The sequence below is a fragment of the Chiloscyllium punctatum genome, chromosome 4 (genome assembly GCF_047496795.1).
Source record: "Chiloscyllium punctatum isolate Juve2018m chromosome 4, sChiPun1.3, whole genome shotgun sequence".
NCBI lineage: Eukaryota > Metazoa > Chordata > Chondrichthyes > Orectolobiformes > Hemiscylliidae > Chiloscyllium > Chiloscyllium punctatum.
Genome location: NC_092742.1, coordinates 3777504 through 3803090, shown reverse-complemented (window position 1 = coordinate 3803090; position 25587 = coordinate 3777504).

The window sequence follows — 25587 nt, the reverse complement described above, 5'->3', positions numbered from 1 at the left end:
ACATTCTCTCACTCACACATTCTCTCTCTCTATGACATTCTCTCTCCCTATTACATTCTCTCTCACATACTCTCTCTCTATTACATTCTCTCTCTCTCACATTCTCTCAATCTATTACATTCTCTCACACATTCTCTCTCTCTCACATTCTCTCACTCTCACAGTCTCTTTCTCTATTACATTCTCTCTCACATTATCTCTCTATTACATTCTCTCTCTCTCACATTCTCTCAATCTATTACATTCTCTCTCACATTCTCTCTCACACATTCTCTCTCTCTCGCATTCTCTCTCTATTACATTCTCTCAATCTCACAGTCTCTTTCTCTATTACATTCTCTCTCACATTATCTCTCTCTATTACATTCTCTCTCACATTCTCTCTCTATTACATTCTCTCTCTATTACATTCTCTCTCTTTCTCACATTCTCTCTCTATTACATTGTCTCTCTCTCTCACATTCTCTCTCTTTTTTACATTCTCTCTCTCTCACATTCTGTCTCTCTATTACATTGTCTCTCTCACACACACATTCTCTCTCTCTATTACATTCTCTCTCTCAATTACATTCTCTCTCTCACAGATTCTCTCTCTCTATTACATTCTCTCTCTCACATTCTCTCTCTCTCTGTTACATTCTCTCTCTCACATTCTTTATCTCTCATATTCTCTATTACATTCTCTCTCTCTCTATTACATTCTCTCTCTCACACACATTCTCTCTCTCTCTCTCTCTCACACACATTCTCTTTCTCTCTCACACACTCTCTCTCTGTCGCACATTCTCTCTCTCACACATTCTCTCTCTGTCATATTCTCTCTCTCTATTACATTCTCTCTCTCTATTACATTCTCTCTCTCTCTAATTCTTTCTCGCTATTACATTCTCTCCCTCACATTCTCTCTTATTACATTCTCTCTCTCACACATTCTCTCTCTATTACATTCTCTGTCTCTCACATTCTCTCTCTCATTCTCTCTCTCTTACTACATTCTCTCTCTCACACATTCTCTCACTATTACATTCTCTCTCTCACATTCTCTCTATTACATTCTCTCTCTCACACATTATCTCTATTAAATTCTCTCTCTCACACATTCTCTCTCTCTGTTACATTCTCTCTCTATTACATTCTCTCTCTCACATTCTCTGACTCACACATTCTCTCTCTCTATTACATTCTCTCTCACATACTCTCTCTCTATTACATTCTCTCTCTCTCACATTCTCTCTCTCTCACATTCTCTCAATCTATTACATTCTCTCTCTCACACATTCTCTCTCTGTATTACATTCTCTCTCTCTCACATTCTCTCTCTCTATTACATTCTCTCACTCTCACAGTCTCTTTCTCTGTTACATTCTCTCTCACATTATCTCTATTACATTCTCTCTCACATTCTCTCTCTATTACATTCTCTCTCTCTATTACATTCTCTCTCTTTCTCACATTCTCTCTCTCTATTACATTCTCTCTCTCGCACATTCTCTCTCTCTATTACATTCTCTCTCTCTCACATTCTCTCTCTTTTACGTTCTCTCTCTCTATTACATTCTCTCTCTCACACATTCTCTCAATCTATTACATTCTCTCTCTCTCACATTCTCTCTCTCACACATTCTCTCTCTGTATTACATTCTCTCTCTCTCACATTCTCTCTCTCTCACATTCTCTCAATCTATTACATTCTCTCTCTCTCACATTCTCTCTCTCACACATTCTCTCTCTGTATTACATTCTCTCTCTCTCACATTCTCTCTCTCTATTACATTCTCTCTCTCTCACATTATCTCTCTCTATTACATTCTCTCTCATATTCTCTCTCTATTACATTCTCTCTATCACACATTCTCTCTCTCTATTACATTCTCTCTCTCTATTACATTCTCTCTCTTTCTCACATTCTCACTCTCACATTCTCTCTCTATTACATTGTCTCTCTCTCTCACATTCTCTCTCTCTCTTACATTGTCTCTCTCACACACACATTCTCTCTCTATTACATTCTCTCTCTCTATTACATTCTCTCTCTCACATTCTCTCTCTCTATTACATTCTCTCTCTCACAGATTCTCTCTCTCTATTACATTCTCTCTCTCACATTCTCTCTCTATTATTCTTTCTCTCTCACATTCTCTCTCTGTATTACATTCTCTCTCTCACATTATCTCTCATATTCTCTCTATTACATTCTCTCTCTCTCTCTCACATTCTCTCTCTATTACATTCTCTCTCTCTCTATTACATTCTCTCTCTCTCACACACATTCTCTCTCTCTCACACACACACACATTCTCTTTCTCTCTCGCACACTCTCTCTCTCTCGCACTCGCTCTCTCTCGCACACTCTCTCTCTGTCGCACATTCTCTCTCTCACACATCCTCTCTCTCTCATATTCTCTCTCTCATATTCTCTCTCTCTCACATTCTCTCTCTCTATTACATTCTCTCTCTCTCTAATACTTTCTCTCTATTACATTCTCTCCCTCACATTCTCTCTCTCTTATTACATTCTCTCTCTCACACATTCTCTCTCTATTACATTCTCTGTCTCTCACATTCTCTCTCTCATTCTCTCTCTCTATTACATTCTCTCTCTCACATTCTCTCTCTCTCACATTATCTCTATTACATTCTCTCTCTCACACATTCTCTCTCTCTATTACATTCTCTCTCTCACATTCTCTCTCTCTATTACATTCTCTGACTCACACATTCTCTCTCTCTATTACATTCTCTCTCACATACTCTCTCTCTATTACATTCTCTCTCACATTCTCTCAATGTATTACATTCTCTCACACATTCTCTCTCTGTATTACATTCTCTCTCACATTCTCTCTCTATTACATTCTCTCTCTCTCACATACTCTCTCTCTATTACACTCTCTCTCTTTCTCACAATCTGTCTCTATTACATTCTCTCTCTCTATTACATTGTCTCTCTCACACACACATTCTCTCTCTCTATTACATTCTCTCTCTCGCACATTCTCTCTCTCTATTACATTCTCTCTCTTTATTACATTCTCTCTCTCTGTTACATTCTCTCTCTCACAGATTCTCTCTCTCTATTACATTCTCTCTCTCTCACATTCTCTCTTACATTCTCTCTCTCTCACATTCTCTCTCTCACTCACACACATTCTCTTTCTCTCTCTCAAACATTCTCTCTCTCTGTATTACATTCTCTCTCTCTCACACATTTTCTCTCTCACATTCTCTCACTCTCAGTCTTTTTCTCTGTTACATTCTCTCTCACATTATCTCTCTCTATTACATTCTCTCTCACATTCTCTCTCTATTACATTCTCTCTCTCTCACATACTCTCTCTCTATTACACTCTCTCTCTTTCTCACAATCTGTCTCTATTACATTCTCTCTCTCTATTACATTGTCTCTCTCACACATACATTCTCTCTCTCTATTACATTCTCTCTCTCGCACATTCTCTCTCTCTATTACATTCTCTCTCTTTATTACATTCTCTCTCTCTGTTACATTCTCTCTCTCACAGATTCTCTCTCTCTATTACATTCTCTCTCTCTCACATTCTCTCTTACATTCTCTCTCTCTCACATTCTCTCTCTCACTCACACACATTCTCTTTCTCTCTCTCAAACATTCTCTCTCTGTATTACATTCTCTCTCTCTCACACATTTTCTCTCTCACATTCTCTCTCTCTATTAAATTCTCTCTCTCTCACATTCTCTCTCACATTCTCTCACTATTACATTCTCTCTCTCTATTACATTCTCTCTCTCTCACATTCTCTATCTCTCACATTCTCTATTACATTTTCTCTCTCTCACATTCTCTCTCTATTACATTCTCTCTCGCTCTCACACAAACACATTCTCTTTCTCTCTCTCTCACATTCTCTCTCTCTCTGTATTACATTCTCTCTCTCACACACATTCTCTCTCTCTCACATTCTCTCTCTCTATTAAATTCTCTCTCTCTCACATTCTCTCTCACATTCTCTCTCAATTACATTATCTCTCTCACATTCTCTATTACATTCTGTCTCTCTCACATTGTCTCTCTATTACATTCTCTCTCTCTCTCTCACACACACACACATTCTCTTTCTCTCTCGCACACTCTCTCTCTCTCGCACACTCTCTCTCTCACACGTTCTCTCTCTCACACATTCTCTCTCTCTCATATTCTCTCTCTCTATTACATTCTCTCTCTCATATTCTCTCTCTCTCCCACTCTCTCTCTATTACATTTTCTCTCTCTCTCTAATTCTTTCTCTCTATTACATTCTCTCCCTCACATTCTCTCTCTCTTATTACATTCTCTCTCTCACACATTCTCTCTCTCTCACATTCGCTCTCTCTATTACATTCTCTCTCTCACATTCTCTCTCTCCATTGCATTCTCTCTCTCTCACATTATCTCTATTACATTCTCTCTCACACACATTCTCTATCTCTGTTACATTCTCTCTCTCTATTACATTCTCTCACTCACACATTCTCTCTCTCTATAACATTCTCTCTCTCTCACATTATCTCTATTACATTCTCTCTCACACACATTCTCTCTCTCTGTTACATTCTCTCTCTCTATTACATTCTCTCACTCACACATTCTCTCTCTCTATTACATTTTCGCTCTCTCTATTACATTCTCTCTCACATACTCTCTCTCTATTACATTCTCTCTCACATTCTCTCAATCTATTACATTCTCTCACACATTCTCTCTCTGTATTACATTCTCTCTCTCTCACACTCACAGTCTCTTTCTCTATTACATTCTCTCTCACACATTCTCTCTCTGTATTACATTCTCTCTCTCTCACATTCTCTCAATCTATTACATTCTCTCTCTCTCACATTCTCTCTCTCACACATTCTCTCTCTGTATTACATTCTCTCTCTCTATTACATTCTCTCACTCTCACAGTCTCTTTCTCTATTACATTCTCTCTCACATTATCTCTCTCTATTACATTCTCCCTCACATTCTCTCTCTCTATTACATTCTCTCTCTCTATTACATTCTCTCTCTTTCTCACATTCTCTCTCTATTACATTGTCTCTCTCTCTCACATTCTCTGTCTCTATTACATTCTCTCTCTCTATTACATTGTCTCTCTCACACACACATTCTCTCTCTCTATTACATTCTCTCTCTCAATTACATTCTCTCTCTCACAGCTTCTCTCTCTCTATTACATTCTCTCTCTCTCTGTTACATTCTCTCTCTCACATTCTTTATCTCTCATATTCTCTATTACATTCTCTCTCTCTCTATTACATTCTCTCTCTCACACATATTCTCTCTCTCTCTCTCTCACACACATTCTCTTTCTCTCTCGCACACTCTCTCTCTGTCGCACATTCTCTCTCTCTCGCACATTCTCTCTCTCACACATTCTCTCTCTGTCATATTCTCTCTCTCTCTAATTCTTTCTCGCTATTACATTCTCTCCCTCACATTCTCTCTTATTACATTCTCTCTCTCACACATTCTCTCTCTATTACATTCTCTGTCTTTCACATTCTCTCTCTCATTCTCTCTCTCTTATTACATTCTCTCTCTCACACATTCTCTCACTATTACATTCTCTCTCTCACATTCTCTCTATTACATTCTCTCTCACACACATTATCTCTATTACATTCTCTCTCTCACACATTCTCTCTCTCTGTTACATTCTCTCTCTCACATTCTCTCTCTCTATTACATTCTCTCTCTCTCACACATTCTCTCAATGTATTACATTCTCTCCCTCACACATTCTCTCTCTGTATTACATTCTCTCTCTCTCACATTCACTCTCTCTATTACATTCTCTCACTCTCACAGTCTCTTTCTCTGTTACATTCTCTCTCACATCTCTCTCTATTACATTCTCTCTCACATTCTCTCTCTATTACATTCTCTCTCTCACATTCTCTCTCTCTATTACATTCTCTCTCTTTCTCACATTCTCTCTCTCACATTCTCTCTCTATTACAATCTCTCTCTCTATTACATTGTCTCTCTCACACACACATTCTCTCTATTACATTCTCTCTCTCGCACATTCTCTCTCTCTATTACATGCTCTCTCTTTATTACATTCTCTCTCTCGCACATTCTCTCTCTCTTTTACATTCTCTCTCTCTATTACATTCTCTCTTTCTCACATTCTCTCTCTCTATTACATTGTCTCTCTCACACACGCATTCTCTCTCTCTATTACATTCTCTCTCTCTATTACATTCTCTCTCTCACAGATTCTCTCTCTCTATTACACTCTCTCTCTCTCACATTCTCTCTCTCTATTATTGTTTCTCTCTCACATTCCCTCTCCGTATTACATTCTCTCTCTCTATTACATTCTCTCTCTCACATTATCTATCTCTCACATTCTCTCTATTACATTTTCTCTCTCTCTCTCACATTCTCTCTCTATTACATTCTCTCTCTCACACATTCTCTCTCTCTATTACATTCTCTCTCTCTATTACATTCTCTCTTTCTCACATTCTCTCTCTATTACATTTTCTCTCTTTCTCACATTCTCTCACTCTCACATTCTCTCTCTCTATTACATTGTCTCTCTCACACACACATTCTCTCTCTCTATTACATTCTCTCTCTCTATTACATTCTCTCTCTCACATTCTCTCACTCTATTATTCTTTCTCTCTCACATTCTCTCTCTCTCTGTTACATTCTCTCTCTCACATTCTCTATCTCTCATATTCTCTCTCTATTACATTCTCTCTCTCTCTATTACATTCTCTTTCTCTCTCGCACACTCTCTCTCTCTCGCACATTCTCTCTCTCACACATTCTGTCTCTCTCATATTCTCTCTCTCTATTACATTCTCTCTCTCTCACATTCTCTCTCTCTATTACATTCTCTGACTCACACATTCTCTCTCTCTATTACATTCTCTCTCACATACTCTCTCTATTACATTCCCTCTCTCACACATTCTCTCTCTCTCACATTCTCTCAATCTATTACATTCTCTCTCACACACATTCTCTCTCTGTATTACATTCTCTCTCTCTATTACATTCTCTCACTCTCACAGTCTCTTTCTCTGTTAAATTCTCTCTCACATTATCTCTCTCTATTACATTCTCTCTCACATTCTCTCTCTATTACATTCTCTCTCTTACATACTCTCTCTCTATTACATTCTCTCTCTTTCTCACATTCTCTCTCTCACATTCTCTCTCTCTATTACATTCTCTCTCTCGCGCATTCTCTCTCTCTATTACATTCTCTCTCTCTCACATTCTCTCTCTGTATTACATTCTCTCTCACATACTCTCTCTCTATTACATTCTCTCTCTCTCACATTCTCTCAATCTATTACATTCTCTCTCTCACACATTCTCTCTCTGTATTACATTCTCTCTCTCTCACATTCTCTCTCTCTATTACATTCTCTCTCCCTCACATTATCTCTCTCTATTACATTCTCTCTCTCAATTACATTCTCTCTCTCACAGATTCTCTCTCTCTATTACATTCTCTCTCTCACATTCTCTCTCTCTATTACATTCTCTCTCTCACATTCTCTCTCTCTATTACATTCTCTCTCTCACATTCTCTCTCTCTCTGTTACATTCTCTCTCTCACATTCTTTATCTCTCATATTCTCTATTACATTCTCTCTCTCTCTCTATTACATTCTCTCTCTCACACACAATCTCTCTCTCTCTCACACACACATTCTCTTTCTCTCTCGCACACTCTCTCTCTGTCGCACATTCTCTCTCTCTCGCACATTCTCTCTCTGTCATATTCTCTCTCTCTAACACATTCTCTCTCTCTATTACATTCTCTCTCTCTCTAATTCTTTCTCGCTATTACATTCTCTCACTCAAATTCTCTCTTATTACATTCTCTCTCTCACACATTCTCTCTCTATTACATTCTCTGTCTCTCACATTCTCTCTCTCATTCTCTCTCTCTTATTACATTCTCTCTCTCACACATTCTCTCACTATTACATTCTCTCTCTCACATTCTCTCTATTATATTCTCTCTCTCACACATTATCTCTATTACATTCTCTCTCTCACACATTCTCTCTCTCTGTTACATTCTCTCTCTCTATTCCATTCTCTCTCTTACATTCTCTCTCTCTATTACATTCTCTGACTCACACATTCTCTCTCTCTATTACATTCTCTCTCACATACTCTCTCTCTATTACATTCTCTCTCTCTCTCACATTCTCTCAATGTATTACATTCTCTCTCTCACACATTCTCTCTCTGTATTACATTCTCTCTCTCTCACATTCTCTCTCTCTATAACATTCTCTCACTCTCACAGTCTCTTTCTCTGTTACATTCTCTCTCACATCTCTCTCTATTACATTCTCTCTCACATTCTCTCTCTATTACATTCTCTCTCTCACATACTCTCTCTATTACATTCTCTCTCTTTCTCACATTCTCTCTCTCACATTCTCTCTCCATTACAATCTCTCTCTCTATTACATTCTCTCTCTCGCACATTCTCTCTCTCTATTACATGGTCTGTCTGTCTCACATTCTCTCTCTCTTTTACATTCTCTCTCTCTATTACATTCTCTCTTTCTCACATTCTCTCTCTCACACACGCATTCTCTCTCTCTATTACATTCTCTCTTTCTATTACATTCTCTCTCTCACAGATTCTCTCTCTCTATTACACTCTCTCTCTCTCACATTCTCTCTCTCTATTATTCTTTCTCTCTCACATTCTCTCTCCATTACAATCTCTCTCTCTATTACATTCTCTCTCTCTATTACATGCTCTGTCTGTCTCACATTCTCTCTCTCTTTTACATTCTCTCTCTCTATTACATTCTCTCTTTCTCACATTCTCTCTCTCTATTACATTGTCTCTCTCACACACGCATTCTCTCTCTCTATTACATTCTCTCTCTCTATTACATTCTCTCTCTCACAGATTCTCTCTCTCTATTACACTCTCTCTCTCTCACATTCTCTCTCTCTATTATTCTTTCTCTCTCACATTCTCTCTCCCTATTACATTCTCTCTCTCTATTACATTCTCTCTCTCACATTCTCTATCTCTCACATTCTCTCTATTACATTTTCTCTCTCTCTCTCACATTCTCTCTCTATTACATTCTCACTCTCACACATTCTCTCTCTCTATTACATTCTCTCTCTCTGTTACATTCTCTCTTTCTCACATTCTCTCTCTCACATTCTCTCTCTATTACATTTTCTCTCTTTCTCACATTCTCTCTCTCTCACATTCTCTCTCTCTTTTACATTCTCTCTCTCTGTTACATTGTCTCTTTCTCACATTCTCTCTCTCACACACGCATTCTCTCTCTCTATTACATTCTCTCTTTCTATTACATTCTCTCTCTCACAGATTCTCTCTCTCTATTACACTCTCTCTCTCACACATTCTCTCTCTCTATTATTCTTTCTCTCTCACATTCTCTCTCCATTACAATCTCTCTCTCTATTACATTCTCTCTCTCTATTACATGCTCTGTCTGTCTCACATTCTCTCTCTCTTTTACATTCTCTCTCTCTATTACATTCTCTCTTTCTCACATTCTCTCTCTCTATTACATTGTCTCTCTCACACACGCATTCTCTCTCTCTATTACATTCTCTCTCCCTATTACATTCTCTCTCTCACAGATTCTCTCTCTCTATTACACTCTCTCTCTCTCACATTCTCTCTCTCTATTATTCTTTCTCTCTCACATTCTCTCTCCCTATTACATTCTCTCTCTCTATTACATTCTCTCTCTCACATTCTCTATCTCTCACATTCTCTCTATTACATTTTCTCTCTCTCTCTCACATTCTCTCTCTATTACATTCTCACTCTCACACATTCTCTCTCTCTATTACATTCTCTCTCTCTGTTACATTCTCTCTTTCTCACATTCTCTCTCTCACATTCTCTCTCTATTACATTTTCTCTCTTTCTCACATTCTCTCTCTCTCACATTCTCTCTCTCTTTTACATTCTCTCTCTATTACATTGTCTCTCTCACACACACATTCTCTCTCTCTATTACATTCTCTCTCTAGATTACATTCTCTCTCTCACATTCTCTCTCTCTATTATTCTTTCTCTCTCACATTCTCTCTCTCTCTGTTACATTCTCTCTCGCACATTCTCTCTCTCTCGCACATTCTCTCTCTCACACATTCTGTCTCTCTCATATTCTCTCTCTCTCACATTCTCTCTCTCTATTACATTCTCTGACTCACACATTCTCTCTCTCTATTACATTCTCTCTCACATACTCTCTCTCTATTACATTCTCTCTCTCTCACATTCTCTCTCTCACATTCTCTCAATCTATTACATTCTCTCTCACACACATTCTCTCTCTGTATTACATTCTCTCTCTCTCACATTCTCTCTCTCTATTACATTCTCTCACTCTCACAGTCTCTTTCTCTGTTACATTCTCTCTCACATTATCTCTCTCTATTACATTCTCTCTCACATTCTCTCTCTATTACATTCTCTCTCTCTTACATACTCTCTCTCTATTACATTCTCTCTCTTTCTCACATTCTCTCTCTCACATTCTCTCTCTCTATTACATTCTCTCTCTCGCGCATTCTCTCTCTCTATTACATTCTCTCTCTCTCACATTCTCTCTCTCTATTACATTCTCTCTCACATACTCTCTCTCTATTACATTCTCTCTCTCTCACATTCTCTCAATCTATTACATTCTCTCTCTCTCACATTCTCTCTCTGTATTACATTCTCTCTCTCTCACATTCTCTCTCTCTATTACATTCTCTCTCCCTCACATTATCTCTCTCTATTACATTCTCTCTCATATTCTCTCTCTATTACATTCTCTCTCTCTCACGTTCTCTCTCTCTATTACATTCTCTCTCTCTATTACATTCTCTCTCTCACATTCTCTCTCTCTATTACATTCTCACTTTCTCACATTCTCTCTCTCTATTACATTGTCTCTCTCACACACATTCTCTCTCTATTACATTCTCTCTCTCTATTACATTCTCTCTCTCACATTCTCTCTCTCACAGATTCTCTCTCCATATTACATTCTCTCTCTCACATTCTCTCTCTCTATTATTCTTTCTCTCTCACATTCTCTCTCTCTATTACATTCTCTCTCTCACATTCTCTATGTCTCATATTCTCTCTATTACATTCTCTCTCTCTCTCTCACATTCTCTCTCTATTACATTCTCTCTCTCTCTATTACATTCTCTCTCTCTCTCACACATTCTCTCTCTCTCTCACACACACACATTCTCTTTCTCTCTCGCACACCCTCTCTCTCTCGCACACGCTCTCTCTCTCGCATACTCTCTCTCTGTCGCACATTCTCTCTCTCACACATCCTCTCTCTCTCATATTCTCTCTCTCATATTCTCTCTCTCTCACATTCTCTCTCTCTATTACATTCTCTCTCTCTCCAATTCTTTCTCTCTATTACATTCTCTCCCTCACATTCTCTCTCTCTTATTACATTCTCTCTCTCACACATTCTCTCTCTATTACATTCTCTGTCTCTCACATTCTCTCTCTCATTCTCTCTCTCTATTACATTCTCTCTCTCACATTCTCTCTCTTACATTCTCTCTCTCTCACATTATCTCTATTACATTCTCTGACTCACACATTCTCTCTCTCTATTACATTCTCTCTCACATACTCTCTCTCTATTACATTCTCTCTCTCTCACATTCTCTCAATGTATTACATTCTCTCTCTCAGACATTCTCTCTCTGTATTACATTCTCTCTCTCTCACATTCTATCTCTCTATTACATTCTCTCACTCTCAGTCTCTTTCTCTGTTACATTCTCTCTCACATTATCTCTCTCTATTACATTCTCTCTCACATTCTCTCTCACATACTCTCTCTCTATTACATTCTTTCTCTTTCTCACATTCTCTCTCTATTACATTCTCTCTCTCTATTACATTCTCTCTCTATTACATTCTCTCTCTCTATTACATTCTCTCTCTTTATTACATTCTCTCTCTCTCACATTCTCTCTCTCTCTATTACATTCTCTCTCTCTATTACATTCTCTCTCTCACAGATTCTCTCTCTCTATTACATTCTCTCTCTCTCTCACATTCTCTCTTACATTCTCTCTCTCTCACATTCTCTCTCTATTACATTCTCTCTCTCACTCACACACATTCTCTTTCTCTCTCTCAAACATTCTCTCTCTCTGTATTACATTCTCTCTCTCTCACACATTCTCTCTCTCAAATTATCTCTCTCTATTAAATTCTCTCTCTCTCACATTCTCTCTCACATTCTCTCACTATTACATTCTCTCCCTCTATTACATTCTCTCTCTCTCTCACATTCTCTATTACATTTTCTCTCTTTCACATTCTCTATTACATTTTCTCTCTCTCACATTCTCTCTCTATTACATTCTCTCGCTCACACACACACTCATTCTCTTTCTCTCTCTCTCACATTCTCTCTCTCTCTGTATTACATTCTCTCTCTCACACACATTCTCTCTCTCTCACATTCTCTCTCTTAAATTCTCTATCTCTCACATTCTCTCTCTATTACATTATCTCTCTCACATTCTCTATTACATTCTCTCTCTCTCACATTCTCTCTCTATTACATTCTCTCTCTCTCTCTCACACACACACATTCTCTTTCTCTCTCGCACACTCTCTCTCTGTCTCGCACACTCTCTCTCTCTCACACGTTCTCTCTCTCACACATTCTCTCTCTCTCATATTCTCTCTCTCTATTACATTCTCTCTCTCATATTCTCTCTCTCTCACATTCTCTCTCTCTATTACATTCTCTCTCTCTCTAATTCTTTCTCTCTATTACATTCTCTCCCTCACATTCTCTCTCTCTTATTTCATTCTCTCTCTCACACATTCTCTCTCTCTCACATTCTCTCTCTCTATTACATTCTTTCTCTTTCTCACATTCTCTCTCTATTACATTCTCTCTCTCTATTACATTGTCTCTCTCACACACACATTCTCTCTCTCTATTACATTCTCTCTCTATTACATTCTCTCTCTCTATTACATTCTCTCTCTTTATTACATTCTCTCTCTCTCACATTCTCTCTCTCTCTATTACATTCTCTCTCTCTATTACATTCTCTCTCTCACAGATTCTCTCTCTCTATTACATTCTCTCTCTCTCTCACATTCTCTCTTACATTCTCTCTCTCTCACATTCTCTCTCTATTACATTCTCTCTCTCACTCACACACATTCTCTTTCTCTCTCTCAAACATTCTCTCTCTCTGTATTACATTCTCTCTCTCTCACACATTCTCTCTCTCAAATTATCTCTCTCTATTAAATTCTCTCTCTCTCACATTCTCTCTCACATTCTCTCACTATTACATTCTCTCCCTCTATTACATTCTCTCTCTCTCTCACATTCTCTATTACATTTTCTCTCTTTCACATTCTCTATTACATTTTCTCTCTCTCACATTCTCTCTCTATTACATTCTCTCGCTCTCACACACACTCATTCTCTTTCTCTCTCTCTCACATTCTCTCTCTCTCTGTATTACATTCTCTCTCTCACACACATTCTCTCTCTCTCACATTCTCTCTATTAAATTCTCTCTCTCTCACATTCTCTCTCTATTACATTATCTCTCTCACATTCTCTATTACATTCTCTCTCTCTCACATTCTCTCTCTATTACATTCTCTCTCTCTCTCACACACACACACATTCTCTTTCTCTCTCTCACACTCTCTCTCTCTCTCGCACACTCTCTCTCTCTCACACGTTCTCTCTCTCACACATTCTCTCTCTCTCATATTCTCTCTCTCTATTACATTCTCTCTCTCACATTCTCTCTCTCTCTCACATTCTCTCTATTACATTCTCTCTCACACACATTCTCTCTCTCTGTTACATTCTCTCTCTCTATTACATTCTCTCACTCACACATTCTCTCTCTCTATTACATTCTCTCTCTCTATTACATTCTCTCTCTCTCACATTCTCTCAATCTATTACATTCTCTCTCACATTCTCTCTCTCACACATTCTCTCTCTCTCGCATTCTCTCTCTCTATTACATTCTCTCAATCTCACAGTCTCTTTCTCTATTACATTCTCTCTCACATTATCTCTCTCTATTACATTCTCTCTCTATTACATTCTCTCTCTCTATTACATTCTCTCTCTCCCTCACATTCTCTCTTATTACATTCTCTCTCTCACACATTCTCTCTCTATTACATTCTCTGTCTCTCACATTCTCTCTCACATTCTCTCTCTATTACATTCTCTCTCTCTATTACATTCTCTCTCTCCCTCACATTCTCTCTTATTACATTCTCTCTCTCACACATTCTCTCACTATTACATTCTCTCTCTCACATTCTCTCTATTACATTCTCTCTCTCACACATTATCTCTATTACATTCTCTCTCTCACACATTCTCTCTCTCTGTTACATTCTCTCTCTCTATTACATTCTCTCTCTCACATTCTCTCTCTCTATTACATTCTCTGACTCACACATTCTCTCTCTCTATTACATTCTCTCTCACATACTCTCTCTCTATTACATTCTCTCTCTCTCTCACATTCTCTCAATGTATTACATTCTTTCTCTCACACATTCTCTCTGTGTATTACATTCTCTCTCTCTCACATTCTCTCTCTCTATTACATTCTCTCACTCTCACAGTCTCTTTCTCTGATACATTCTCTCTCACATCTCTCTCTATTACATTCTCTCTCACATTCTCTCTCTATTACATTCTCTCTCTCACATACTCTCTCTCTATTACATTCTCTCTCTTTCTCACATTCTCTCTCTATTACAATCTCTCTCTCTATTACATTGTCTCTCTCACACACACATTCTCTCTCTCTATTACATTCTCTCTCTCGCACATTCTCTCTCTCTATTACATGCTCTCTCTTTATTACATTCTCTCTGTCTCACATTCTCTCTCTCTTTTACATTCTCTCTCTCTATTACATTCTCTCTTTCTCACATTCTCTCTCTCTATTACATTGTCTCTCTCACACACGCATTCTCTCTCTCTATTACATTCTCTCTCTCTATTACATTCTCTCTCTCACAGATTCTCTCTCTCTATTACACTCTCTCTCTCTCACATTCTCTCTCTCTATTATTCTTTCTCTCTCACATTCTCTCTCCCTATTACATTCTCTCTCTCTATTACATTCTCTCTCTCACATTCTCTATCTCTCACATTCTCTCTATTACATTTTCTCTCCTTCTCTCACATTCTCTCTCTATTACATTATCTTTCTCACACATTCTCTCTCTCTATTACATTCTCTCTCTCTATTACATTCTCTCTTTCTCGCATTCTCTCTCTCACATTCTCTCTCTATTACATTTTCTCTCTTTCTCACATTCTCTCTCTCTTTTACATTCTCTCTCTCTATTACATTGTCTCTCTCACACACACATTCTCTCTCTCTATTACATTTTCTCTCTCTATTACATTCTCTCTCTGTATTATTCTTTCTCTCTCACATTCTCTCTCTCTCTGTTACATTCTCTCTCTCACATTCTCTATCTCTCATATTCTCTCTCTATTACATTCTCTCTCTCTCTATTACATTCTCTTTCTCTCTCGCACACTCTCTCTCTCGCACATTCTCTCTCTCTCGCACATTCTCTCTCTCTCGCACATTCTCTCTCTCACACATTCTGTCTCTTTCATATTCTCTCTCTCTATTACATTCTCTCTCTCATATTCTCTCTCTCTCACATTCTCTCTCTCTATTACATTCTCTGACTCACAGATTCTCTCTCTCTATTACATTCTCTCTCACATACTCTCTCTCTATTACATTCTCTCTCTCTCACATTCTCTCTCTCTCACATTCTCTCAATCTATTACATTCTCTCTCACACACATTCTCTCTCTGTATTACATTCTCTCTCTCTCACATTCTCTCTCTCTATTACATTCTCTCACTCTCACAGTCTCTTTCTCTGTTACATTCTCTCTCACATTATCTCTCTCTATTACATTCTCTCTCACATTCTCTCTCTATTACATTCTCTCTCTCTTACATACTCTCTCTCTATTACATTCTCTCTCTTTCTCACATTCTCTCTCTCACATTCTCTCTCTCTATTACATTGTCTCTCTCGCGCATTCTCTCTCTCTATTACATTCTCTCTCTCTCACATTCTCTCTCTCTATTACATTCTCTCTCACATACTCTCTCTCTATTACATTCTCTCTCTCTCACATTCTCTCAATCTATTACATTCTCTCTCTCTCACATTCTCTCTCTCACACATTCTCTCTCTGTATTACATTCTCTCTCTCTCACATTCTCTCTCTCTATGACATTCTCTCTCCCTCACATTATCTCTCTCTATTACATTCTCTCTCATATTCTCTCTCTATTACATTCTCTCTCTCTATTACATTCTCTCTCTCTATTACATTCTCTCTCTCTCACATTCTCTCTCTCTATTACATTCTCACTTTCTCACATTCTCTCTCTCTATTACATTGTCTCTTTCACACACACATTCTCTCTCTATTACATTCTCTCTCTCTATTACATTCTCTCTCTCACATTCTCTCTCTCACAGATTCTCTCTCTCTATTACATTCTCTCTCTCTATTATTCTTTCTCTCTCACATTCTCTCTCTCTATTACATTCTCTCTCTCACATTCTCTATCTCTCATATTCTCTCTATTACATTCTCTCTCTCTCTCACATTCTCTCTCTATTACATTCTCTCTCTCTCTCTATTACATTCTCTCTCTCTCTCACAGATTCTCTCTCTCTCTCACACACACACATTCTCTTTCTCTCTCGCACACTCTCTCTCTCTCGCACACGCTCTCTCTCTCGCACACTCTCTCTCTCTCGCACACTCTCTCTCTCGCATACTCTCTCTCTGTCGCACATCCTCTCTCTCTCATATTCTCTCTCTCTCACATTCTCTCTCTCTCTAATTCTTTCTCTCTATTACATTCTCTCCCTCACATTCTCTCTCTCTTATTACATTCTCTCTCTCACACATTCTCTCTCTCTCACATTCTCTGTCTCTCACATTCTCTCTCTCATTCTCTCTCTCTATCACATTCTCTCTCTCACATTCTCTCTATTACATTCTCTCCCTCTCACATTATCTCTATTACATTCTCTGACTCACACATTCTCTCTCTCTATTACATTCTCTCTCACATACTCTCTCTCTATTACATTCTCTCTCTCTCACATTCTCTCAATGTATTACATTCTCTCTCTCACACATTCTCTCTCTGTATTACATTCTCTCTCTCTATTACATTCTCTCACTCTCAGTCTCTTTCTCTGTTACATTCTCTCTCACATTATCTCTCTCTATTACATTCTCTCTCACATTCTCTCTCACATACTCTCTCTCTATTACATTCTTTCTCTTTCTCACATTCTCTCTCTATTACATTCTCTCTCTCTATTACATTGTCTCTCTCACACACACATTCTCTCTCTCTATTACATTCTCTCTCTATTACATTCTCTCTCTCTATTACATTCTCTCTCTCTCTATTACATTCTCTCTCTCACAGATTCTCTCTCTCTATTACATTCTCTCTCTCTCACATTCTCTCTTACATTCTCTCTCTCTCACATTCTCTCTCTATTACATTCTCTCTCTCACTCACACACATTCTCTTTCTCTCTCTCAAACATTCTCTCTCTCTGTATTACATTCTCTCTCTCTCACACATTCTCTCTCTCACATTATCTCTCTCTATTAAATTCTCTCTCTCTCACATTCTCTCTCACATTCTCTCACTATTACATTCTCTCCCTTTATTACATTCTCTCTCTCTCTCACATTCTCTATTACATTTTCTCTCTCTCACATTCTCTATTACATTTTCTCTCTCTCACATTCTCTCTCTATTACATTCTCTCGCTCTCACACACACACATTCTCTTTCTCTCTCTCTCACATTCTCTCTCTCTCTGTATTACATTCTCTCTCTCACACACATTCTCTCTCTCTCACATTCTCTCTATTAAATTCTCTCTCTCTCACATTCTCTCTCTATTACATTATCTCTCTCACATTCTCTATTACATTCTCTCTCTCTCACATTCTCTCTCTATTACATTCTCTCTCTCTCTCTCACACACACACACATTCTCTATCTCTCTCGCACACTCTCTCTCTCTCTCGCACACTCTCTCTCACACGTTCTCTCTCTCACACATTCTCTCTCTCTCATATTCTCTCTCTCTATTACATTCTCTCTCTCATATTCTCTCTCTCTCACATTCTCTCTCTCTATTACATTCTCTCTCTCACATTCTCTCTCTCTATTACATTCTCACTTTCTCACATTCTCTCTCTCTATTACATTGTCTCTCTCACACACATTCTCTCTCTATTACATTCTCTCTCTCTATTACATTCTCTCTCTCACATTCTCTCTCTCACAGATTCTCTCTCCATATTACATTCTCTCTCTCACATTCTCTCTCTCTATTATTCTTTCTCTCTCACATTCTCTCTCTCTATTACATTCTCTCTCTCACATTCTCTATCTCTCATATTCTCTCTATTACATTCTCTCTCTCTCTCTCACATTCTCTCTCTCTCACATTCTCTCTCTCTTTTACATTCTCTCTCTCTATTACATTGTCTCTCTCACACACACATTCTCTCTCTCTATTACATTCTCTCTCTCTATTACATTCTCTCTCTCACATTCTCTCTCTCTATTATTCTTTCTCTCTCACATTCTCTCTCTCTCTGTTACATTCTCTCTCTCACATTCTCTATCTCTCATATTCTCTCTCTATTACATTCTCTCTCTCTCTATTACATTCTCTTTCTCTCTCGCACACTCTCTCTCACTCGCACACTCTCTCTCTCTCGCACATTCTTTCTCTCTCGCACATTCTCTCTCTCACACATTCTGTCTCTCTCATATTCTCTCTCTCTATTACATTCTCTGACTCACACATTCTCTCTCTCTATTACATTCTCTCTCTCTCACATTCTCTCTCTCACATTCTCTCAATCTATTACATTCTCTCTCACACACATTCTCTCTCTGTATTACATTCTCTCTCTCACATTCTCTCAATCTATTACATTCTCTCTCACACACATTCTCTCTCTGTATTACATTCTCTCTCTCTCACATTCTCTCTCTCTATTACATTCTCTCACTCTCACAGTCTCTTTCTCTGTTACATTCTCTCTCACATTATCTCTCTCTATTACATTCTCTCTCTCTCTAATTCTTTCTCTCTATTACATTCTCTCCCTCACATTCTCTCTCTCTCTTATTACATTCTCTCTCTCACATTCTCTCTCTCTATTACATTCTCTCTCTCACATTCTCTCTCTCTCTCACATTATCTCTATTACATTCTCTCTCACACACATTCTCTCTCTCTGTTACATTCTCTCTCTCTATTACATTCTCTCACTCACACATTCTCTCTCTCTATTACATTCTCTCTCTCTATTACATTCTCTCAATCTATTACATTCTCTCTCACATTCTCTCTCTCACACATTCTCTCTCTCTCGCATTCTCTCTCTCTATTACATTCTCTCAATCTCACAGTCTCTTTCTCTATTACATTCTCTCTCACCTTATCTCTCTCTATTACATTCTCTCTCACATTCTCTCTCTATTACATTCTCTCTCTCTATTACATTCTCTCTCTCCCTCACATTCTCTCTTATTACATTCTCTCTCTCACACACATTCTCTCTCCATTACATTCTCTGTCTCTCACATTCTCTCTCACATTCTCTCTCTATTACATTCTCTCTCTCTATTACATTCTCTCTCTCCCTCACATTCTCTCTTATTACATTCTCTCTCTCACACATTCTCTCTCTCAAATTCTCTCTATTACATTCTCTCTCTCACACATTATCTCTATTACATTCTCTCTCTCACACATTCTCTCTCTCTGTTACATTCTCTCTCTCTATTACATTCTCTCTCTCACATTCTCTCTCTCTATTACATTCTCTGACTCACACATTCTCTCTCTCTATTACATTCTCTCTCACATACTCTCTCTCTATTACATTCTCTCTCTCTCTCACATTCTCTCAATGTATTACATTCTTTCTCTCACACATTCTCTCTCTGTATTACATTCTCTCTCTCTCACATTCTCTCTCTCTATTACATTCTCTCACTCTCACAGTCTCTTTCTCTGTTACATTCTCTCTCACATCTCTCTCTATTACATTCTCTCTCACATTCTCTCTCTATTACATTATCTCTCTCAGACATTCTCTCTCTCTATTACATTCTCTCTCTCTATTACATTCTCTCTTTCTCGCATTCTCTCTCTCACATTCTCTCTCTATTACATTTTCTCTCTTTCTCACATTCTCTCTTTCTTTTACATTCTCTCTCTCTATTACATTGTCTCTCTCACACACACATTCTCTCTCTCTATTACATTTTCTCTCTCTATTACATTCTCTCTCTGTATTATTCTTTCTCTCTCACATTCTCTCTCTCTCTGTTACATTCTCTCTCTCACATTCTCTATCTCTCATATTCTCTCTCTATTACATTCTCTCTCTCTCTATTACATTCTCTTTCTCTCTCGCACACTCTCTCTCTCGCACATTCTCTCTCTCTCGCACATTCTCTCTCTCACACATTCTGTCTCTTTCATATTCTCTCTCTCTATTACATTCTCTCTCTCATATTCTCTCTCTCTCACATTCTCTCTCTCTATTACATTCTCTGACTCACACATTCTCTCTCTCTATTACATTCTCTCTCACATACTCTCTCTCTATTACATTCTCTCTCTCTCACATTCTCTCTCTCTCACATTCTCTCAATCTATTACATTCTCTCTCACACACATTCTCTCTCTGTATTACATTCTCTCTCTCTCACATTCTCTCTCTCTATTACATTCTCTCACTCTCACAGTCTCTTTCTCTGTTACATTCTCTCTCACATTATCTCTCTCTATTACATTCTCTCTCACATTCTCTCTCTATTACATTCTCTCTCTCTTACATACTGTCTCTCTATTACATTCTCTCTCTTTCTCACATTCTCTCTCTCACATTCTCTCTCTCTATTACATTGTCTCTCTCGTGCATTCTCTCTCTCTATTACATTCTCTCTCTCTCACATTCTCTCTCTCTATTACATTCGCTCTCACATACTCTCTCTCTATTACATTCTCTCTCTCTCACATTCTCTCAATCTATTACATTCTCTCTCTCACACATTCTCTCTCTGTATTACATTCTCTCTCTCTCACATTCTCTCTCTCTATTACATTCTCTCTCCCTCACATTATCTCTCTCTATTACATTCTCTCTCATATTCTCTCTCTATTACATTCTCTCTCTCTATTACATTCTCTCTCTCTCACATTCTCTCTCTCTATTACATTCTCACTTTCTCACATTCTCACTCTCTATTACATTGTCTCTCTCACACACATTCTCTCTCTCTCACATTCTCTCTATTAAATTCTCTCTCTCTCACATTCTCTCTCTATTACATTATCTCTCTCACATTCTCTATTACATTCTCTCTCTCTCACATTCTCTCTCTATTACATTCTCTCTCTCTCTCTCTCACACACACACACATTCTCTTTCTCTCTCGCACACTCTCTCTCTCTCTCGCACACGCTCTCTCTCTCGCACACTCTCTCTCTCTCGCACACTCTCTCTCTCGCATACTCTCTCTCTGTCGCACATTCTCTCTCTCACACATCCTCTCTCTCACACATCCTCTCTCTCTCATATTCTCTCTCTCTCACATTCTCTCTCTATTACATTCTCTCTCTCTCTAATTCTTTCTCTCTATTACATTCTCTCCCTCACATTCTCTCTCTCTTATTACATTCTCTCTCTCACACATTCTCTCTCTATTACATTCTCTGTCTCTCACATTCTCTCTCTCATTCTCTCTCTCTATTACATTCTCTCTCTCACATTCTCTCTATTACATTCTCTCTCTCTCACATTATCTCTATTACATTCTCTGACTCACACATTCTCTCTCTCTATTACATTCTCTCTCACATACTCTCTCTCTATTACATTCTCTCTCTCTCACATTCTCTCAATGTATTACATTCTCTCTCTCACACATTCTCTCTCTCTATTACATTCTCTCTCTCTCACATTCTCTCTCTCTATTACATTCTCTCACTCTCAGTCTCTTTCTCTGTTACTTCTCTCTCACATTATCTCTCTCTATTACATTCTCTCTCACATACTCTCTCTCTATTACATTCTTTCTCTTTCTCACATTCTCTCTCTATTACATTCTCTCTCTCTATTACATTGTCTCTCTCACACACACATTCTCTCTCTCTATTACATTCTCTCTCTATTACATTCTCTCTCTCTATTACATTCTCTCTCTATTACATTCTCTCTCTCTATTACATTCTCTCTCTCTCACATTCTCTCTTACATTCTCTCTCTCTCACATTCTCTCTGTATTACATTCTCTCTCTCACTCACACACATTCTCTTTCTCTCTCTCAAACATTCTCTCTCTCTGTATTACATTCTCTCTCTCTCACACATTCTCTCTCTCTCTATTAAATTCTCTCTCTCACATTCTCTCACTATTACATTCTCTCCCTCTATTACATTCTCTCTCTCTCTCACATTCTCTATTACATTTTCTCTCTCTCACATTCTCTATTACATTTTCTCTCTCTCACATTCTCTCTCTATTACATTCTCTCGCTCTCACACACACACATTCTCTTTCTCTCTCTCTCACATTCTCTCTCTCTCTGTATTACATTCTCTCTCTCACACACATTCTCTCTCTCTCACATTCTCTCTATTAAATTCTCTCTCTCTCACATTCTCTCTCTATTACATTATCTCTCTCACATTCTCTATTACATTCTCTCTCTCTCACATTCTCTCTCTATTACATTCTCTCTCTCTCTCTCACACACACACACATTCTCTTTCTCTCTCGCACACTCTCTCTCTCTCGCACACTCTCTCTCTCTCACACGTTCTCTCTCTCACACATTCTCTCTCTCTCTCATATTCTCTCTCTCTATTACATTCTCTCTCTCATATTCTCTCTCTCTCACATTCTCTCTCTCTATTACATTCTCTCTCTCTCTAATTCTTTCTCTCTATTACATTCTCTCCCTCACATTCTCTCTCTCACACATTCTCTCTCTCTCACATTCTCTCTCTCTATTACATTCTCTCTCTCACATTCTCTCTCTCTCACATTATCTCTATTACATTCTCTCTCACACACATTCTCTCTCTCTGTTACATTCTCTCTCTCTATTACATTCTCTCACTCACACATTCTCTCTCTCTATTACATTCTCTCTCTCTATTACATTCTCTCTCACATACTCTCTCTCTATTACATTCTCTCTCTTTCACATTCTCTCAATCTATTACATTCTCACACACATTCTCTCTCTGTATTACATTCTCTCTCTCTCACATTCTCTCACTCTCACAGTCTCTTTCTCTATTACATTCTCTCTCACATTATCTCTCTCTATTACATTCTCTCTCTCTATTACATTCTCTCTCTCACATTCTCTCTCTCTATTACATTCTCTGACTCACACGTTCTCTCTCTCTATTACATTCGCTCTCACATACTCTCTCTCTATTACATTCTCTCTCTCTCTCACATTCTCTCAATGTATTACATTCTCTCTCTCACACATTCTCTCTCTGTATTACATTCTCTCTCTCTCACATTCTCTCTCTCTATTACATTCTCTCACTCTCACAGTCTCTTTCTCTGTTACATTCTCTCTCACATCTCTCTCTATTACATTCTCTCTCACATTCTCTCTCTATTACATTCTCTCTCTCACATACTCTCTCTCTATTACATTCTCTCTCTTTCTCACATTCTCTCTCTATTACAATCTCTCTCTCTATTACATTGTCTCTCTCACACACACATTCTCTCTCTCTATTACATTCTCTCTCTCGCACATTCTCTCTCTCTATTACATTCTCTCTCTATTACATTCTCTCTCTCTATTACATTCTCTCTCTCTCACATTCTCTCTCTCTCACATTCTCTCTGTATTACATTCTCTCTCTCACTCACACACATTCTCTTTCTCTCTCTCTATTACATTCTCTCTCTCTCACATTCTCTCTCTCTATTACATTCTCACTTTCTCACATTCTCACTCTCTATTACATTGTCTCTCTCACACACATTCTCTCTCTCTCACATTCTCTCTATTAAATTCTCTCTCTCTCACATTCTCTCTCTATTACATTATCTCTCTCACATTCTCTATTACATTCTCTCTCTCTCACATTCTCTCTCTATTACATTCTCTCTCTCTCTCACACACACACACATTCTCTTTCTCTCTCGCACACTCTCTCTCTCTCTCGCACACGCTCTCTCTCTCGCACACTCTCTCTCTCTCGCACTCTCTCTCTCGCATACTCTCTCTCTGTCGCACATTCTCTCTCTCACACATCCTCTCTCTCACACATCCTCTCTCTCTCATATTCTCTCTCTCTCACATTCTCTCTCTATTACATTCTCTCTCTCTCTAATTCTTTCTCTCTATTACATTCTCTCCCTCACATTCTCTCTCTCTTATTACATTCTCTCTCTCACACATTCTCTCTCTATTACATTCTCTGTCTCTCACATTCTCTCTCTCATTCTCTCTCTCTATTACATTCTCTCTCTCACATTCTCTCTATTACATTCTCTCTCTCTCACATTATCTCTGTTACATTCTCTGACTCACACATTCTCTCTCTCTATTACATTCTCTCTCACATACTCTCTCTCTATTACATTCTCTCTCTCTCACATTCTCTCAATGTATTACATTCTCTCTCTCACACATTCTCTCTCTCTATTACATTCTCTCTCTCTCACATTCTCTCTCTCTATTACATTCTCTCACTCTCAGTCTCTTTCTCTGTTACATTCTCTCTCACATTATCTCTCTCTATTACATTCTCTCTCACATACTCTCTCTCTATTACATTCTTTCTCTTTCTCACATTCTCTCTCTATTACATTCTCTCTCTCTATTACATTGTCTCTCTCACACACACATTCTCTCTCTCTATTACATTCTCTCTCTATTACATTCTCTCTCTCTATTACATTCTCTCTCTATTACATTCTCTCTCTCTATTACATTCTCTCTCTCTCACATTCTCTCTTACATTCTCTCTCTCTCACATTCTCTCTGTATTACATTCTCTCTCTCACTCACACACATTCTCTTTCTCTCTCTCAAACATTCTCTCTCTCTGTATTACATTCTCTCTCTCACACATTCTCTCTCTCTCTATTAAATTCTCTCTCTCACATTCTCTCACTATTACATTCTCTCTCTCTCTCACATTCTCTATTACATTTTCTCTCTCTCACATTCTCTATTACATTTTCTCTCTCTCACATTCTCTCTCTATTACATTCTCTCGCTCTCACACACACACATTCTCTTTCTCTCTCTCTCACATTCTCTCTCTCTCTGTATTACATTCTCTCTCTCACACACATTCTCTCTCTCTCACATTCTCTCTATTAAATTCTCTCTCTCTCACATTCTCTCTCTATTACATTATCTCTCTCA